Source organism: Mirounga leonina, unplaced genomic scaffold (genome assembly GCF_011800145.1).
Source record: "Mirounga leonina isolate KUSES-001 unplaced genomic scaffold, KU_Mleo_1.0 Mir_126, whole genome shotgun sequence".
Classification (NCBI taxonomy): Eukaryota; Metazoa; Chordata; class Mammalia; order Carnivora; family Phocidae; genus Mirounga; species Mirounga leonina.
In genome coordinates, this window is record NW_023270314.1 from 8,276,472 (window position 1) to 8,291,140 (window position 14,669).

A 14,669-nucleotide genomic window follows, 5' to 3' on the forward strand; every position below is an offset into this window, starting at 1 on the left:
TACTACTATCTTTATGTGATCAAGTCAAACAAAATTCAACAAGAAATCTCAAGATAGCTAAAAGGTAGTTTTTGAATTGAGGAAGTTATCACGCACACATGCGAGAGAGAGTGTGTGAGAAAGAGAGAGAAATGATTCTGAAGGGGAAGAAAATATAATAGTGAAAATTTTACTTTAACAAATGAACCCTTTTTATTTTTGATTTATGATTCCCTATTTATTCTTACCTATCCTTTTCATTTCTAAGGGTTCATTATCTGTCATTTTACCAATTTCCTACTCTCATTTATTTCAAACTGACTTTGGTTATAACTTACTGATATTTAACATATTGCTTAGCTAACAGTTTTTTTTTTTAATTTGTTTTATAATATTGGTCACTCTGGGAATGTCATTCAGCATAATTATATATCCCTTTGTTCTCTTATTTTCTTTGACTCAAAACTGTGAAAGAAAAGTTGTCATTTCTTGTATCACAGTACACATTTTGCATATTCTTCTGTTTTCTTACATCTTAGTAAAACTGCCTTTTCTAAACAAAAAGTATTTGTCTCAGTTACCCAACAGTCCCACCACCATTGCACCACCTCTAGTTACCACCTCTAGTTAAATATAATTGTATATTACCACCTCTAATGAAATATAATTGTATATTTTTACTTATTACCACCTCTAATATATTATATATTATATAATTTAATATGTTAAGTTATATTTAACTAGAGGCGTATTTAACCTCTAGTTAAACATAATTGTATATTCTTATATATTCTCTAGATTTTCCTTGATATCTAGCCTTATATTTGGAGTCCTTTTTTCCTCCTTTTTCAATGACATCAACCACCAAGGAGAATTAAAATTTGTGCTTTCCTGGGGTGAGGTACAGATTGCCAAGCTTAAAATTTTGGTCTCCAGCCATTATTGACATCATTCACATCATTGTCTATAAGACAGTAACCTAGAAGCTGTGGGGAATTGCAAAAAACAAAACAAAACAACCCAGTAATCTCTATCACTATCCCAAAGAACATAAGCAATAAAGGAAGAGCAAGGGGGGCGGGGAGCAGCTTTAAAAAGATACTTAGCTGTTATAATTGAGTAAACAGAGATGATCAAGGAGAAAAAAAAACATAGAGATCTTTCCTAAATGAAGATAATAGAAGAAGGCTGCATCTGTTCTACTTTAGATAGTGATTTAGTGGAAGGGACAAAAAGATGTATATCAGGTAAGTAGACAAAGAAGAGAGGTATAATCATGGAAACTCAAACGTGATACAGTGAATATTAATTTTCAAGAAATATGGGAAGATGAGATCAGTGATAACTAACTGGCAGCTGGCCAGACTCATGAGTGAGCATGGCTGAGATTAGAAAAACTGGCCACCGGAGTCCAGACAAACTGCTGACCCACAAAACAGTGAGTTAAGTAAACAGTATTGTTTTAAGTCTCTAAATCAGCTGAGAATTTAATTCAATATAAAATGATGTGCATCAGTTGACAAATGTAAAAGTTTAAGTGCTTTATTTGAACAAATATTTTATTATATAGCTGTTTTAGACAGTGGAATCACAGTAATAAAACAGGTATAAGTCTCTGCCCTTGTGAAGCTTATATTCTGGAAGGAGTGATGCACAGTAAACAAAGAGAGTGATGCTTGTAATGTCAGATGTTGATAAATGCCATGATAAAACTAGGAAAGGTCACTAGGAATTACTGTGGAGAGATGGGAGGAGATGTGGTTTTAGTTAAGATAGTATTACAAGGTTGAGTAACTTCCTGTGCACACATGCACACATGCGCACACACACGCACACACACACAAAGAGAGAGAGAGAGGCAAGATGGATTCCATACTCAAAATGTAGTCCAGACGTTGAGACTGTTGACCCTTCATATACCAAGAAAATTTAAGAGAAGGCATATCACTTATGCAAGGTACTCCTAAGGGAGAGAAGAGTGGGCAGAAGACTTGTGCTGGCTTGAAATGGACAGAGGAAGTAGGTTTGGCCTTTCAAGCTGTAAGGGGGTGGGAAAAGTTACCATGTGCAAGCTGGAGATTTGCAAGTTTTGAGAAGGGGCACACATGGGCTTTCTTGTCAGCCTGTCCTGATAGGGGGCCAAAGAGGAATGGAAGTGAATATTTTAAAAGAAATTTTTCATTTTCACGAAAAAAATGAGTCAGACTCTTTATTATTGTTGATCAGAGAGGCTTTACTGAAAATGTGACATCTGACAAATGACTTAAAGGATATGAGGTGTGGTCTAATAAAGAATTTTTGGTCTTTGTCTCAGGTTTCTGGCACAGAGCTTCTAAAACCCCTAGAATTTCCTGACTGAAGAGTGTCTGTTAAGCAAATGAGGTGACTTACAGTGGGCCACTAGACAGCTTCAGCATGGTTTCCAGAAAGACTAAAAATGTGATTAGAGAGTTGGGATCTGGGGCCCACCCATCCTCCACAGAGGGTTGAGTTCAGTCACATGACTGATGATTTTATTAATCATGTCTACATAATGAAGCTGCCCCCAAAAAACTCTGGGCATTGAAGTTCAGAAGAGCTTCCTGGTTGGTGGACATATTAACGTGCCAAGAAGGTGACATAGCACCCTGAGTCCATGGGGAGAGGATATGGAAGCTCTGTATTTGGGACCCTGCCAGACTTTGCCCTACATACAGTGCTTTTCTGAGTTCTGTGGGTCATTTTAGTTTATTATTGAATCTTAAGGGGTTGAAGAAAGCCCTGAATTTATAGCCAGTTGATCAGAAATACAGGGGGCCTGGGGATCCCTGAAGTATGACAGGCATCTGAGGTAAGGATGGTTTTATGGAGGACTGAGCCCTTAACTTGTGGGTTCTGATGCTAGCACTGAGTAGTTAGCATCAGATTGTATTGCAGTATACCCAGTTGTTGTTACAATAGTTGGGTTTTTGCCAGATTGCAAAGGGACAGTCTTGTACAGGAGGAAGGACAAAGAGCTTCCCAAGCAATGGGAGCAAGAAAGTCAAAGATCTTAAGGTAGGAGTGTGCATGGTGTGTTCCAATAATAGCAAGTTCATCATTGTGGCTTAAGAGAGTTGAGGAAACTAGATGAGTAGTGCATGAGATCAGAGAAGTAGAAGGGAATCAAAACACAAGGGGACCTTGTTGGCCATTGTAAGAATTTTTTTCTTTTACTTTGAGCAATACCAGAGTCTTAAACTAGAGAAGGAGCAAAACTTGACTTAAAAAATAAAAGAATTACTGCTTTTGTTTGTTTTTGCTAGATGGAAAGGCAGGTAGAGGGAATCTGCTAGCAGGCTATTATAATAATAAGACAAGGGATAATAACTTGGCCAAAATTTAACTATTGTGATCAGAAGAGTTAGGATTCCACATATATTTTAGAGGCAGAGCGGGAAAAAAGGATTTCTGGTGGATTGAATATAGAGTTTAAGGAAAAGTGGAGTCAAGGGTGAAGAACCTGTCTGTGCCTTCTAAATTAAAGCCCAGTTGGAGCTGAGTGAGGGCTTCATCTTCTGAAAGGGCCTGGAAGATCCAGAGTATGACCTCACGTCACGTATCTCATCAATCTGTGCTGTCCTGTCAGTTGAGTGTCAATTTTCTGATTTAGACTCATAAAGCAAAACTGTCTTATTTCTATGTGATTGAAACTCAGCAATACAAATATATGACAGTGTCCTGCCTTAAAATATAGATATATACATAAAAGAGTCCAAATACTCCTTTCTCCTCCAGGGGATATATTATCAAAATTTTGCTTCTAGGTTATTAATTAGAAAAATAGTATCATATTGCTATTGTACTCAGGTTTGTATTTCAATAAAAATGTCACTCTGAAAACAAATGCATAGTAAAAAATAATCCACAATAGACATGATTGTTCATGAAGGTTTGGTGATCTTAAATATATTCTGTCTATATTGGGGGAAAATTATCTTTCCTGAAACTACACCTTCATTTTCTATAGTATCTCTATAACATGTGCAAACACATTTAGGTAAATTTTTAATGAAGGATTTCTGGATTGTAGAGTACTAGTCTAGCCTAGTACTCTAGTACTAGAGTACTAGAGAATTTCTGGATTGTAGAGTACTAGTCTAGCCTTTTGCTCAGTTTTTGATCATAGCCAGGCACTTAACATTCTCAATTCTTTTATTATCTCCACTGTAAAATACAGAAATTTATTTTGTAAATTGCCCTGGATATTTTCTAATCCAGAGGTAATACGTAGACAATTGTTTTGATAAGTTTTTATTTGATGCTTAATTTGATTTTACCGAACAAAGTGCCCTAGGCAATATTATGTCTTGTTTTTGTTTTCTGATTGGGATTCAGAATAATCAGCTGTGTTGATAAATTTTGCTGTATACACAAATTTTCTCTTCCTATGCTCCCGCCCGCCCACCCCCCACAAATACACATACCACATTCACACACATACATGCATACACAATCAATAAACAGAGGAGGGATTCATTTTCAGTCAAATAATTTAATGCCCGCTGGGATATCTCCGTGAAATATGTTAATTCATCATGTCTACTGTAATGGTTAAAAGAGCAAGAGCCAGCATAATATGTTCTCAACCCTATTATTTCTTGATAATTGTACTCATTTTTATTCTCCTTTAGGAATGTTGTAGTGATTATGGAGAGCATTATCAAGTGGGGATTAAAAGAATAATAATAATTACAGTAGAAAATTTACATGATTTACAACATGACAAGTTTTCACATAAAATTCTCATTTCTGACTTTTAATCTACTCTAATGTTGTACTAATATTACTCTTTATTAACACAATTTTGACATTTTCCTTCACCTTTGCATACAAAAATAACTGCCTCTTTCTTCTTAGAAGGCTTCCAACATACAGCTCTAGACCTTTTTAGCATCTTTCTTCTTGTAACATTTCTTAAATTGAATAATGGCTTTGAACTCTTCTGGAAGAAAGCCTTGAGGCAAAATGAGAGAAAAAAAATAAAGGAAAAAAATGCCAACTGTATTTACTATTTGTGAGAAATACAAAATTTGAGATAAAACAAACAACCAAGTAGTTTTCACAGTAATGACAATTCCAAAGGAAATGCATGAAGCTAGAAATCAGAAGTCCTCACAATCATTTTCTCCTTAGGTACAGTATTCCTATTGCACAGGAATGTTAGAATAAAATTAACTACATTAGATAATATATGAGAGCCCTTTGAAAACTCTAAAGTGCTACATAAATGTATTGTTTAATTATTCAAATGAAATTAAGGAATTTCTTTTAATAATACAATTCTCTTTGATACTTCAAAAGCATGTGTTACACTATATTTAGGCAAAGTACTTGGCAAGGTCCAAGATGAGCAAAATGCCATTCTTCCCCACAAGTTATGCACAATCAAATGGAAAGACATCATATACAAAGTTAATATTTAAAAGAGTAGGATTAATTACATGACATGTTAATTGCTAGGTTCTAAAGAGAGAAGGAATAGCATAATTAATTCAGAGCATAGCACCAGTAGTGTCATGGGAAAGGTAATTTACAGGGTGTGTCATTATAGATTTCTTCATTACAATGTCAAAAGTTTTAAGGGGCAAATGTGGGAAATATTTTTTTTTTAGCAACATTTGGCCACTGAAGTGAAGATGTTGAATAATACTATAAATATGCCAAGAACTGTGAAGGATTTAGATTTTATATCACTTGTAAGCCAACAGGTTAGCTTGCCACACTTTCAAGGATGCTGGCACAAGACTCCTGGCTCAGATACAGAATACTTTATTCCCGGCATGGCAAGCTGAATGTGCTTTATGTTCTCATTGGTTCTTTTTACTCCTAAGTCTTATGGGAGACAGGCAGAATAGTCCAGGTGGGTGCTGCACTTCTGGAGTTTTTGCCTCCTTACTGAGGAACTCTGAACTTAGGGAAAACTCCCAACTTATAAAGGGACTGCTAGCAAACTACCCAACCTGTGTACCAGAGGAGACATTATCTTTATTATCCTGGGTAGTAAACTAACGTGTCCTTGCTCCAGAGGGAGACCTGTCTCTATCATCCTAGGCTGTTTGCTATATACAAACATCCTTGAAAATATAGCCTAGAAGAAAAGACAAAAGCTCTCACAAAATGTGCAGAAATATGAGGGGCAAGTGGAGAATTGTCATGCAACAACACACACACACACATACACACACACATAATACTTACAATATAAACAATAAACTCAAAGGGAGGAGAATATTTCCAGACATTGCTTACTCTCCCATTTTTCTGTTAGAGACCTATTTTTAACCCAAAGATAGCGAGATTGAATTTGATGATCACTCTGCATAATGTCTCCTTTTTATTTAATACCAACTTTTTTTTTTAGTTCAATCCTTATTACATCCATTCTTTCCCTTATTGTACTTGGTCCCACTAATATGTCAATACTGGTTGCCTAGATTTTGTCAGTCACATTCAATAAAAAGCAAGTGCGAATCTAGTGTCTATATATCTGTGTGTATGCATGAGTGTGTGCATTTACACTTCGAAAGAAGACAGGGCAATGATGAAAGGAGATTTGACACTAGGAAAATCAGAATACATTCCCCTTTCTTTATAGAAAATGGAACTTGACTTCCTATAAGCAGCCTTCCATTTTGAGAAGAAAGATATGAGGTATCTTTGAAGCTCAGCTTTTTTCTAGTTGTTTTCATCACAAGTCTTGCCTTTCTGCATCTATTCTCAGGATCTATCCAAGAAATCGAAGAGAGGGCCTTAGGAAAAGCATATCCAAATCACACAGATATCACAGAATTAACAGCTCTGAAGAATGCTCAAGGCTGTTTAGGAAAATTTGAAGACACTAACTGGAAACACACACACACACAATGTCCCTGTAATGGCAAAAAAATTATTTAATGTCATGCAAATAAAGGTATGGAGTTAGATATCCCACAGATGGTATCATAGTTCAATAATATTATTAGGGATCTAGCCTCTTTCTGTCTTTCTTCTCTTTTCTTAATGCGTATGCCTTCATCCTCATGTAGTCAACAAGCAATGTCTGCCACAAACACATTTCCAGGACCCATAATGGGGATTTCTCCTAAGAAAGCTAAAGAAAGAAATAAAGAAATAAATATCTATAACTTGAGAATTGTGGTCATATTGAGACCAAAGACCAAGTGAAAACTCTTGTTCTTGCTTTAAGCTAGAAGGAACCAAATGGATTTTCTCACATTCCTGCTCACTACCGTTTACACCCACATTCTCTGTTGTCCTGCCCCACACCTTAATGAACTATTTGCGTTCAACTTTAGCAAATCTCTCCACCTTTGCACCAGATCCTATCTCTTCTTACTTTTCAACCATTTTGCTCTCAACAATTCGTCCTTTTGGCCATATACTCTCTCCTGTTTCTAATAGCATGAAAATCTTATTTTATTTCTTCCATAAAAACAAACAAACAAATACCTTTGTTTGAATCCAATTTCCTGACAGGTACTGCCCCAATTCCTTTGTAGCTTGAACTGTCTATCCTCACTACTTCTAATTACATCTTCCTATTTTTTCTTAAACTTGCTTTTACCAAGTGTTCATGCTTTAACTCCAACAGAAATGCTCTTATCAATAATACATCCGGGGCGCCTGGGTGGCTCAGTTGGTTAAGCGACTGCCTTCGGCTCAGGTCATGATCCTGGAGTCCCGGGATCGAGTCCCGCATCGGGCTCCCTGCTCAGCAGGGAGTCTGCTTCTCCCTCTGACCCTCCCCCCTCTCATGCTCACTCTATCTCATTCTCTCTCTCAAATAAATAAATAAAATCTTTAAAAAAAATTTAAAAAAATTAATAAAAAATAATAATAACACATCCAATGATTTCCAGGTTGCTAAATCCAGTGAACAATTGCCAGTTCTATATTGTTTTATCATCAAGATTTGATAACATTTGATCATCCTCTCATTCTTGATGGACATTCTTTGCTTGTCCATTAATATACAACACTTCTGCTTCCCCTCTCACCTCATTGGCCACTCCATCTCCTCTCTTTTGCTTTTTTTATTTTTCTCTTATCCCTGAATCTCATAATAGGGGAATTGCATATGTCAAATTCACAGAAAGAAAATCCTTGATTGGGTGGCCATCAGAGTAGTAAGTATTTAGACATTTAAAAGAATGCTCTAGAAGTTATTCTAGGCTATAAAGAGATCCCTCACATCTCCCATGACAATAGATTAACAAATTTTATTGTTGTTTTTATACAGGTATCTAGCCTATTTGTTTCCATTATTTTCCAGGCCTGACATCTTCCTAATTTTTCCCAAAATCTAACATTAAATATGAGTACAGCCTAGCATAGCTCCATGTGGGTTAAGGTGAGTCAAACCTGGAAGTGTTTTGGTGCTTCATGCACTGGCTATGAAGACTACATTGGTGGTAAATAGAATCATTTGTTTATAAATCAATGCTAACGTACAGCTTTAATATCTATTCCCTGCTGTGTGGTCACTAATTTTGAAAGGCTAGATTCAGGTCTTTGATACCTACTTGAGTTTCCAGCTTGTTCTAGAACTGAGCTGCAAACCTCAGCTTGGAGAGCTGGGTAATCTACACAAATATTTTATTTCTACCACCAGTTTCTTTTACTATGGGAAGACTCCACTTGTGACACTCACTACATTAAGTATAATGGATCACCAAGAAATATCTGCACGTTCTCAACTGTAAGCCTTTAGAATATAACATAGATGCTGATTCTAAGGGGAATTATCAAAATTCTGTATGCTCCCTTGAATGTAGGCATTTGGACAACTATTCCAATGGGCCCACCCTTCTCTTTCTATTAGATTTCCTTTGTCCCATTTGACTGGAAATAATTTTTTCCTATCCATCTGGAATCCACTCATGATCAGGGCCAAACAGAATTTTCCTTTGTTTTCTACCTTAAGGTCTGGTACATAGGAAATGAATAAATATTAAATCACTCTTGCTTATAAAACCCTGAAGCAAAAATATATGATTTCTTAAAAGATTTTATTTAATTATTTGAGGGAGAGAGCTGGTGGTGGGGGGGACGGGCAGAGGGAGAGGGAGAGCAGAGGGGAGGGGCAGAGGGGGAGGGAGAAGCAGACTCCCCACTGAGCAGGAAACCCGATACAGGACTTGATCCCAGGACCTTGGAATATCATGACCTGACTTAAAGGCAGACACAGACTCACAGAGAAAAGACCATGTGAAGATACAAAGAGACGGCCATCTATAAGCCAAGGAGAGGAACTCTAGAAGAAACCAACCCAGCTGACACCTTGACCTCAAACTTCTAGGCTACAGAAATGTGAGAGAATACATTTCGGTTGCTTAAGTGACCCAGTCTGTGATATTTTGTTAGGGTAGTCCCAAGAAACTAATGCAGCCAGGCATTTCTTTCTAACTGAGAAGAATGAGGAAGGACATAGTTCTAAGTGTTGCTGGCATTCATCTTAGTATCATGTGAGAAGCTTCCCTTAGGATGAAACCAACCTCATGAAGTCAGAATGTTGAGCCATACAAAATTACTAATATTTGACCATTTTTTATCATAAAAATGACAAGTTTTTGATCAACTTAATGTATTGCTTAATCCAGAACTTCTGTTACAAGCTAGTTAAACTGTTTTAGCTGAAGAGAGAGACACACGAAGTTCTATGTCTTTGAGAATTTTTAACTTGTTAAACTAACTGCTGCTAAAACATAAATATAAGTTAAAGTGGAAAACATTAATTATTCAATGGATATATTGACACTAGTGCAGTCTTTAATGAAAGATTTCAAACAGAATTCTGAGTTTGGATATAGAATATAAAGAAAATTATGGGCAAATGTGCAGGTAAATTTATTATTCTTGATGTAAACTTCAATTCCTTCCTTCATATTGGGTGATTCTTTGCCTTTACTTCATTCATTAGACAAATATTGAGTAAGCCTTTCCCATGTATCAGGCACTGTGAAACACGCAAGTATGGAGAAGTAAACAAAATGAACGAAATCCCTGGCCAAAGTTGTGTATTGCCAGAGGGGTGAGACTTTAAGCAAACAATTACATACCTATTTACATAAATGCATACATAAAATGCTTTGTGGTAATTAATCCTTTTTCACGTGAAGAAGCTCTCCTTAACCTATGATTCAACAACCTTAAAACAGGCATAGTACTTAGGCTGGGTAGACAGAGACCCCATGCCTTTACCTATAATAATCATTCCTGGTTGGACATGTGATCCAAACTAAGGCAATAGCAGGTCCTCCCCAAGTCTTTGCTGGAGCTAGTCATGAGAAAATGTTCCCTTTTTTAATACATTCAGATGTAATGAGCATATGTGCCTAGAACCACCAGTAGCCACCTTATGCACCGAAAAGGGAAATCTTAACAGAGAATAAAGTCAATGCAAAAGAAGCAGCAGAGGTAGTCTTGACAGTATTTATTTATTTATTTATTCTAACTGAGAAGAATGAGGAAGGACATAGTTCTAAGTGTTGCTGGCATTCATCTTAGTATCATGTGAGAAGCTTCCCTTATGATGAAACCAACCTCATGAAGTCAGAATGTTGAGCCATACAAAATTACTAATATTTGACCATTTTTTATCATAAAAATGTGACTAAAACAAGTTCAACCCTGGAACATTCAATTATGTAAACACTATAAATTTCTTACTTTTTCTAGCTAGATGTATTTACATCCAAGTTACTTGGACCAGAACTATTATTAACTAATATACCTCTTTCCTCACTTGGGGACCTGCACAACTTTCTAAAAATTGTCAAAATGCCTCTAAAATCTTTATATTTTAAAAGCATCCTACATTTAGGTATGTCATTGAGTGTCTCAACTTGCATTGCACTTACCTATTTCTTTTCCAATTTTATACCCCATTGGAACTTAAGATCCTTAAAGAGTATAAACTCATTTATCTTACTATACCTATTACATAGTACATGGTAATGTTTATTAAAGGAATGAATAATTACTCAGAACATAAAATATATGATTACTGACATGCTAATTGGTTTAACATACTCTAAAGGGAAGCATTTAAATTGAAATTTAAGAAGGCGATAAAGAGAAACTTACCATTGTAGAATTATAAAAGGCAAGAAGTTTTGATTCTATAATAAGTCTTCAAGTGTGTAGGCTTTTTTTCACCGTTCACAAATTCCCCTCATAAATAGTTTTTTCCCATTTTATCCTCACAACAACCCTGTGAAATAAGCAAGGCTAATATCTTCATTTTGTGGAATCAGAAATTGAGACTTAGAGAGATTATGTGACTTATTCAAAGAAATATCTATAATAAGTAGCAGATCCAGGATTAGAAACTAGATATATTATGTAATTATAAGATATCTTCAATAGAAAAAGTAACGTGGTGATTTTGATTTCTTCTTGTGTAGCATATACTACCATTGGCAGCCTGTGATGAATAATAATTTCTCCAAAAAGAGATGGGTAGCAGGGTCTTCTCAGCTCGGGTATTTCAGACTCGCATATAGCTGATATGTAAATGGTAAGTACCCCTCCTATTTGTGGTGTTTAGCCATATTGCCTGACTTGGAGGGATTACAAGATTTCTATTAAAAATAACCCAAATTTCCACAAAGTTTAGATAATAAACGTATCATTTAGAAGGAGTTAGAATATGCCCCAGTGGAAATTAGATAATGGAGGAGATCTTAAAGAGAGAGAGGGAGGGAGAGAGAGAGTGAGAGAGAGCACATATGAAAATAAAGAGTGTGTTGGGGAATCTGGGTGGCTCAGTCAGTTAAGCGTCTGCCTTCGGCTCAGGTCATGATCCTGGGGTCCTAGGATCAAGCCCCATGTTGGGCTCCTTGCTCAGCGGGGAGTCTGCTTCTCCCTCTTCTCTGCCCCTCTCCCTGCTCTTGTCTCTCTCACGCGCGCCCTCTCTCTCAAATAAGTAAATAAAATCTTTAAAAAAGAAAAAAGAACGAAAAGAAAAGAGTGTGGCATTGTGTATGAAACCAGCAACGGGACTGAGGAGAAGTTAGCAATTTCTGAAAGTATGAAAATGAACTTTGTACTTGACTCCTCCTGGTCCGGACACTAAGTTTCTTATGAGTCCATGGAGAGAAACCAGTGTATAGCAACATTAAAAGAACCTTCGCCACTAGTGCTCCATGGGAGCTTTCTGGGAATCTCTATACTCTTTACCTCCTTCTAAGCAGATGGGGAATAAGAAGGGCGGTGAAGGTCACAATCAGCTCCTCAGTGCCATGCGGATGTCCTGAAGAAAGTGGCAGGATCGGTATGAATCACACAGAGAATCACATAGAGAGAACTAGGAATCCAGAGGCAGAAGATGAAGTACAACCTCTAATGTGTGGGAGACTAATGTAGATTAGTGCCTTTATTGGGATATTGGATCCATTACCCAAACAGGAGCCAAAATAGCAATGTTTTAGAACAAGGTACAAGTTTCCCCCACTATCTGAAATACAGTGTTCCTATGAAAACTTTCCTAAGCCAATATGGCATAAAGCAAATAAGCAATTACCATTAATTTATATGGAAACATTTTTGAGTGCTCCTAGAACCCAAAAATAAACTTTCTTAATCTTTTCTGATACTTTAGGATGCATTTTCCTAACAGATACACAAAATCAATCAACAAAAAGCACAGGTGCTCACAGACACCGTTCAAAGCTATGGCGGCTTGATGATGAGATGCTGAGTGTAGGTCCTAGAGAAGGAGCTTGGTGTGGGCGCATGCTGCCTCTCTAACAGCTCACTACAAAACAAATGCTGAATGCTCTTTCTGTTTTTCACTTTTTGGGGGTTTTTTGGGGGGTAAAAGTAAAATTCTTTGGATTTCTTTCGGTTATCAAAAACAGGTACTAATGTAGGTCTTTCATAAAAGAAAAGTGGTATGATACAAATTTTCAAAAAGCAAGGGATAACTGAAATTGTTTATTTCCTACTTATGTAATGGCATAAGCAGTCTAGAGCTTGGATGGTAACTCTTAGCATAATTAAACAAGAATTCTGTAATTTTGCTCTCCTTAGAAATAGCCCTTGTATACTTGATCCAGATGGCTCTTTAGTTCTCCCACAATTTAACTAGGTTCATGGGGCAAGGAAGAAAGAGGATAGGAAAGGTATAAAGTATGCCTTGAAATGTACATATATTACTTAGACTCACTTCCCATCAGCCAAAACTTAGTTACATAGCCATACATAGTTTAAAGGGAAGCTAGGGAATACAGTCTTTATGGACAGCCATATGGTTCTGCTAATAATTGAAGATTTTATTGCATTGAGAGTGAAGGAAAACAGTTACTTAGGGACTTAGCAGTCTGCCACAATACTGTTTTGTAGGCAGTTCAAGAAAAAGGTTGGCAGGAGCAGATTGGTGCAGGTGACATCAGAGTGGGCAGACAGAACAAGAAAAGACAAAGGCTAAGAGGGAGAGCAAAAGTAGTAGCTGGAACAGAAGTCTGACCAAGGCTAGGTTTGATATACATAATGTGTGAAACAACTTTGCCCTTAGAAGGATCCTGGAAAGACATTAAAAGAAAATGTTAATTTGACAGATGGGAACTAATAAGCCATTGGTCATGGATATGTAAACTTTTAAAGTGGCATGCTAGGGTCCATAAGACAACAGGGCCAAAGAGTCATTTTAGATATATGTGTATTAGAATTGTAATAGCATTTTATACATAGGTAAATGATATGTATATGTAAACTTAGTCACTTCACAATTATAAATATATTTTTTGAATGGTCCTATTGGTAATATGTGATGAATAGACACCATTTTATATATATATATATATAATATACATTTTATATATGTATAATATACTGTTTTATTTTAATATTCATATTAAAAGTTGAATATATTCATATATTGACATATTACTATATATAACATATAGTAAGCCCAGGATAAATAGGCTTAGGGATGAGGGAAAGAAAGGATTAGTCTAAGACACCTAAAAGTAAATGAATCTCAAAATAAAATTGATTTAAGGCAAAGCTTGAAGAATGATTTTGTGATAGGTTTTTTTTTTTTTTAAAGATTTTATTTATTTATTTGAGAGAGAGAGAGACAGAGAATGAGTGGGGAGAGGGACAGAGGGAGAGGGAGAAGCAGGCTCCCCACTGAGCAGGGAGTCCTACATGGGCTTGATCCCAGGATCCTGGGATCATGACCTGAACCAAAGGCAGATGCTTAACCGACTGAGCCACCTAGGTGCCCCTTGTAATAGTTTTTAAACTGGCCCCTCTAAAGAATGGTAACCGAAAGAAAACTCAGGATGTGAAATTCATGGAAGATCCAGTCATTGACCAACATCTTAGATGTATCCAGTAAAGAAGCTTTGTTACTTGACCTTTGGGTTGTATCTGGGCCTCAGCTAGAAAATGGTTCATTATTTTCTCAATTTCCAGAAGTCAGAAACCATGTAAGAAAACAATAACAAGTAAAATCAGATGTCAAAGAGTTTAAAATAAGCCAAAAGAATATGGGAAGTTCAACAAACTGGACTCTGTATCTATACTGTCACATTCATATCTAAAATTTCTAGCAAGATTCTGCACACTGTACTCAAAAATACTTACTATTTGTTAAATGGGTGATGCATTAATTCTCCACAAAGAGATGTAGAGGAAAAGATAGTACAAGTCCTCAGTTAAAA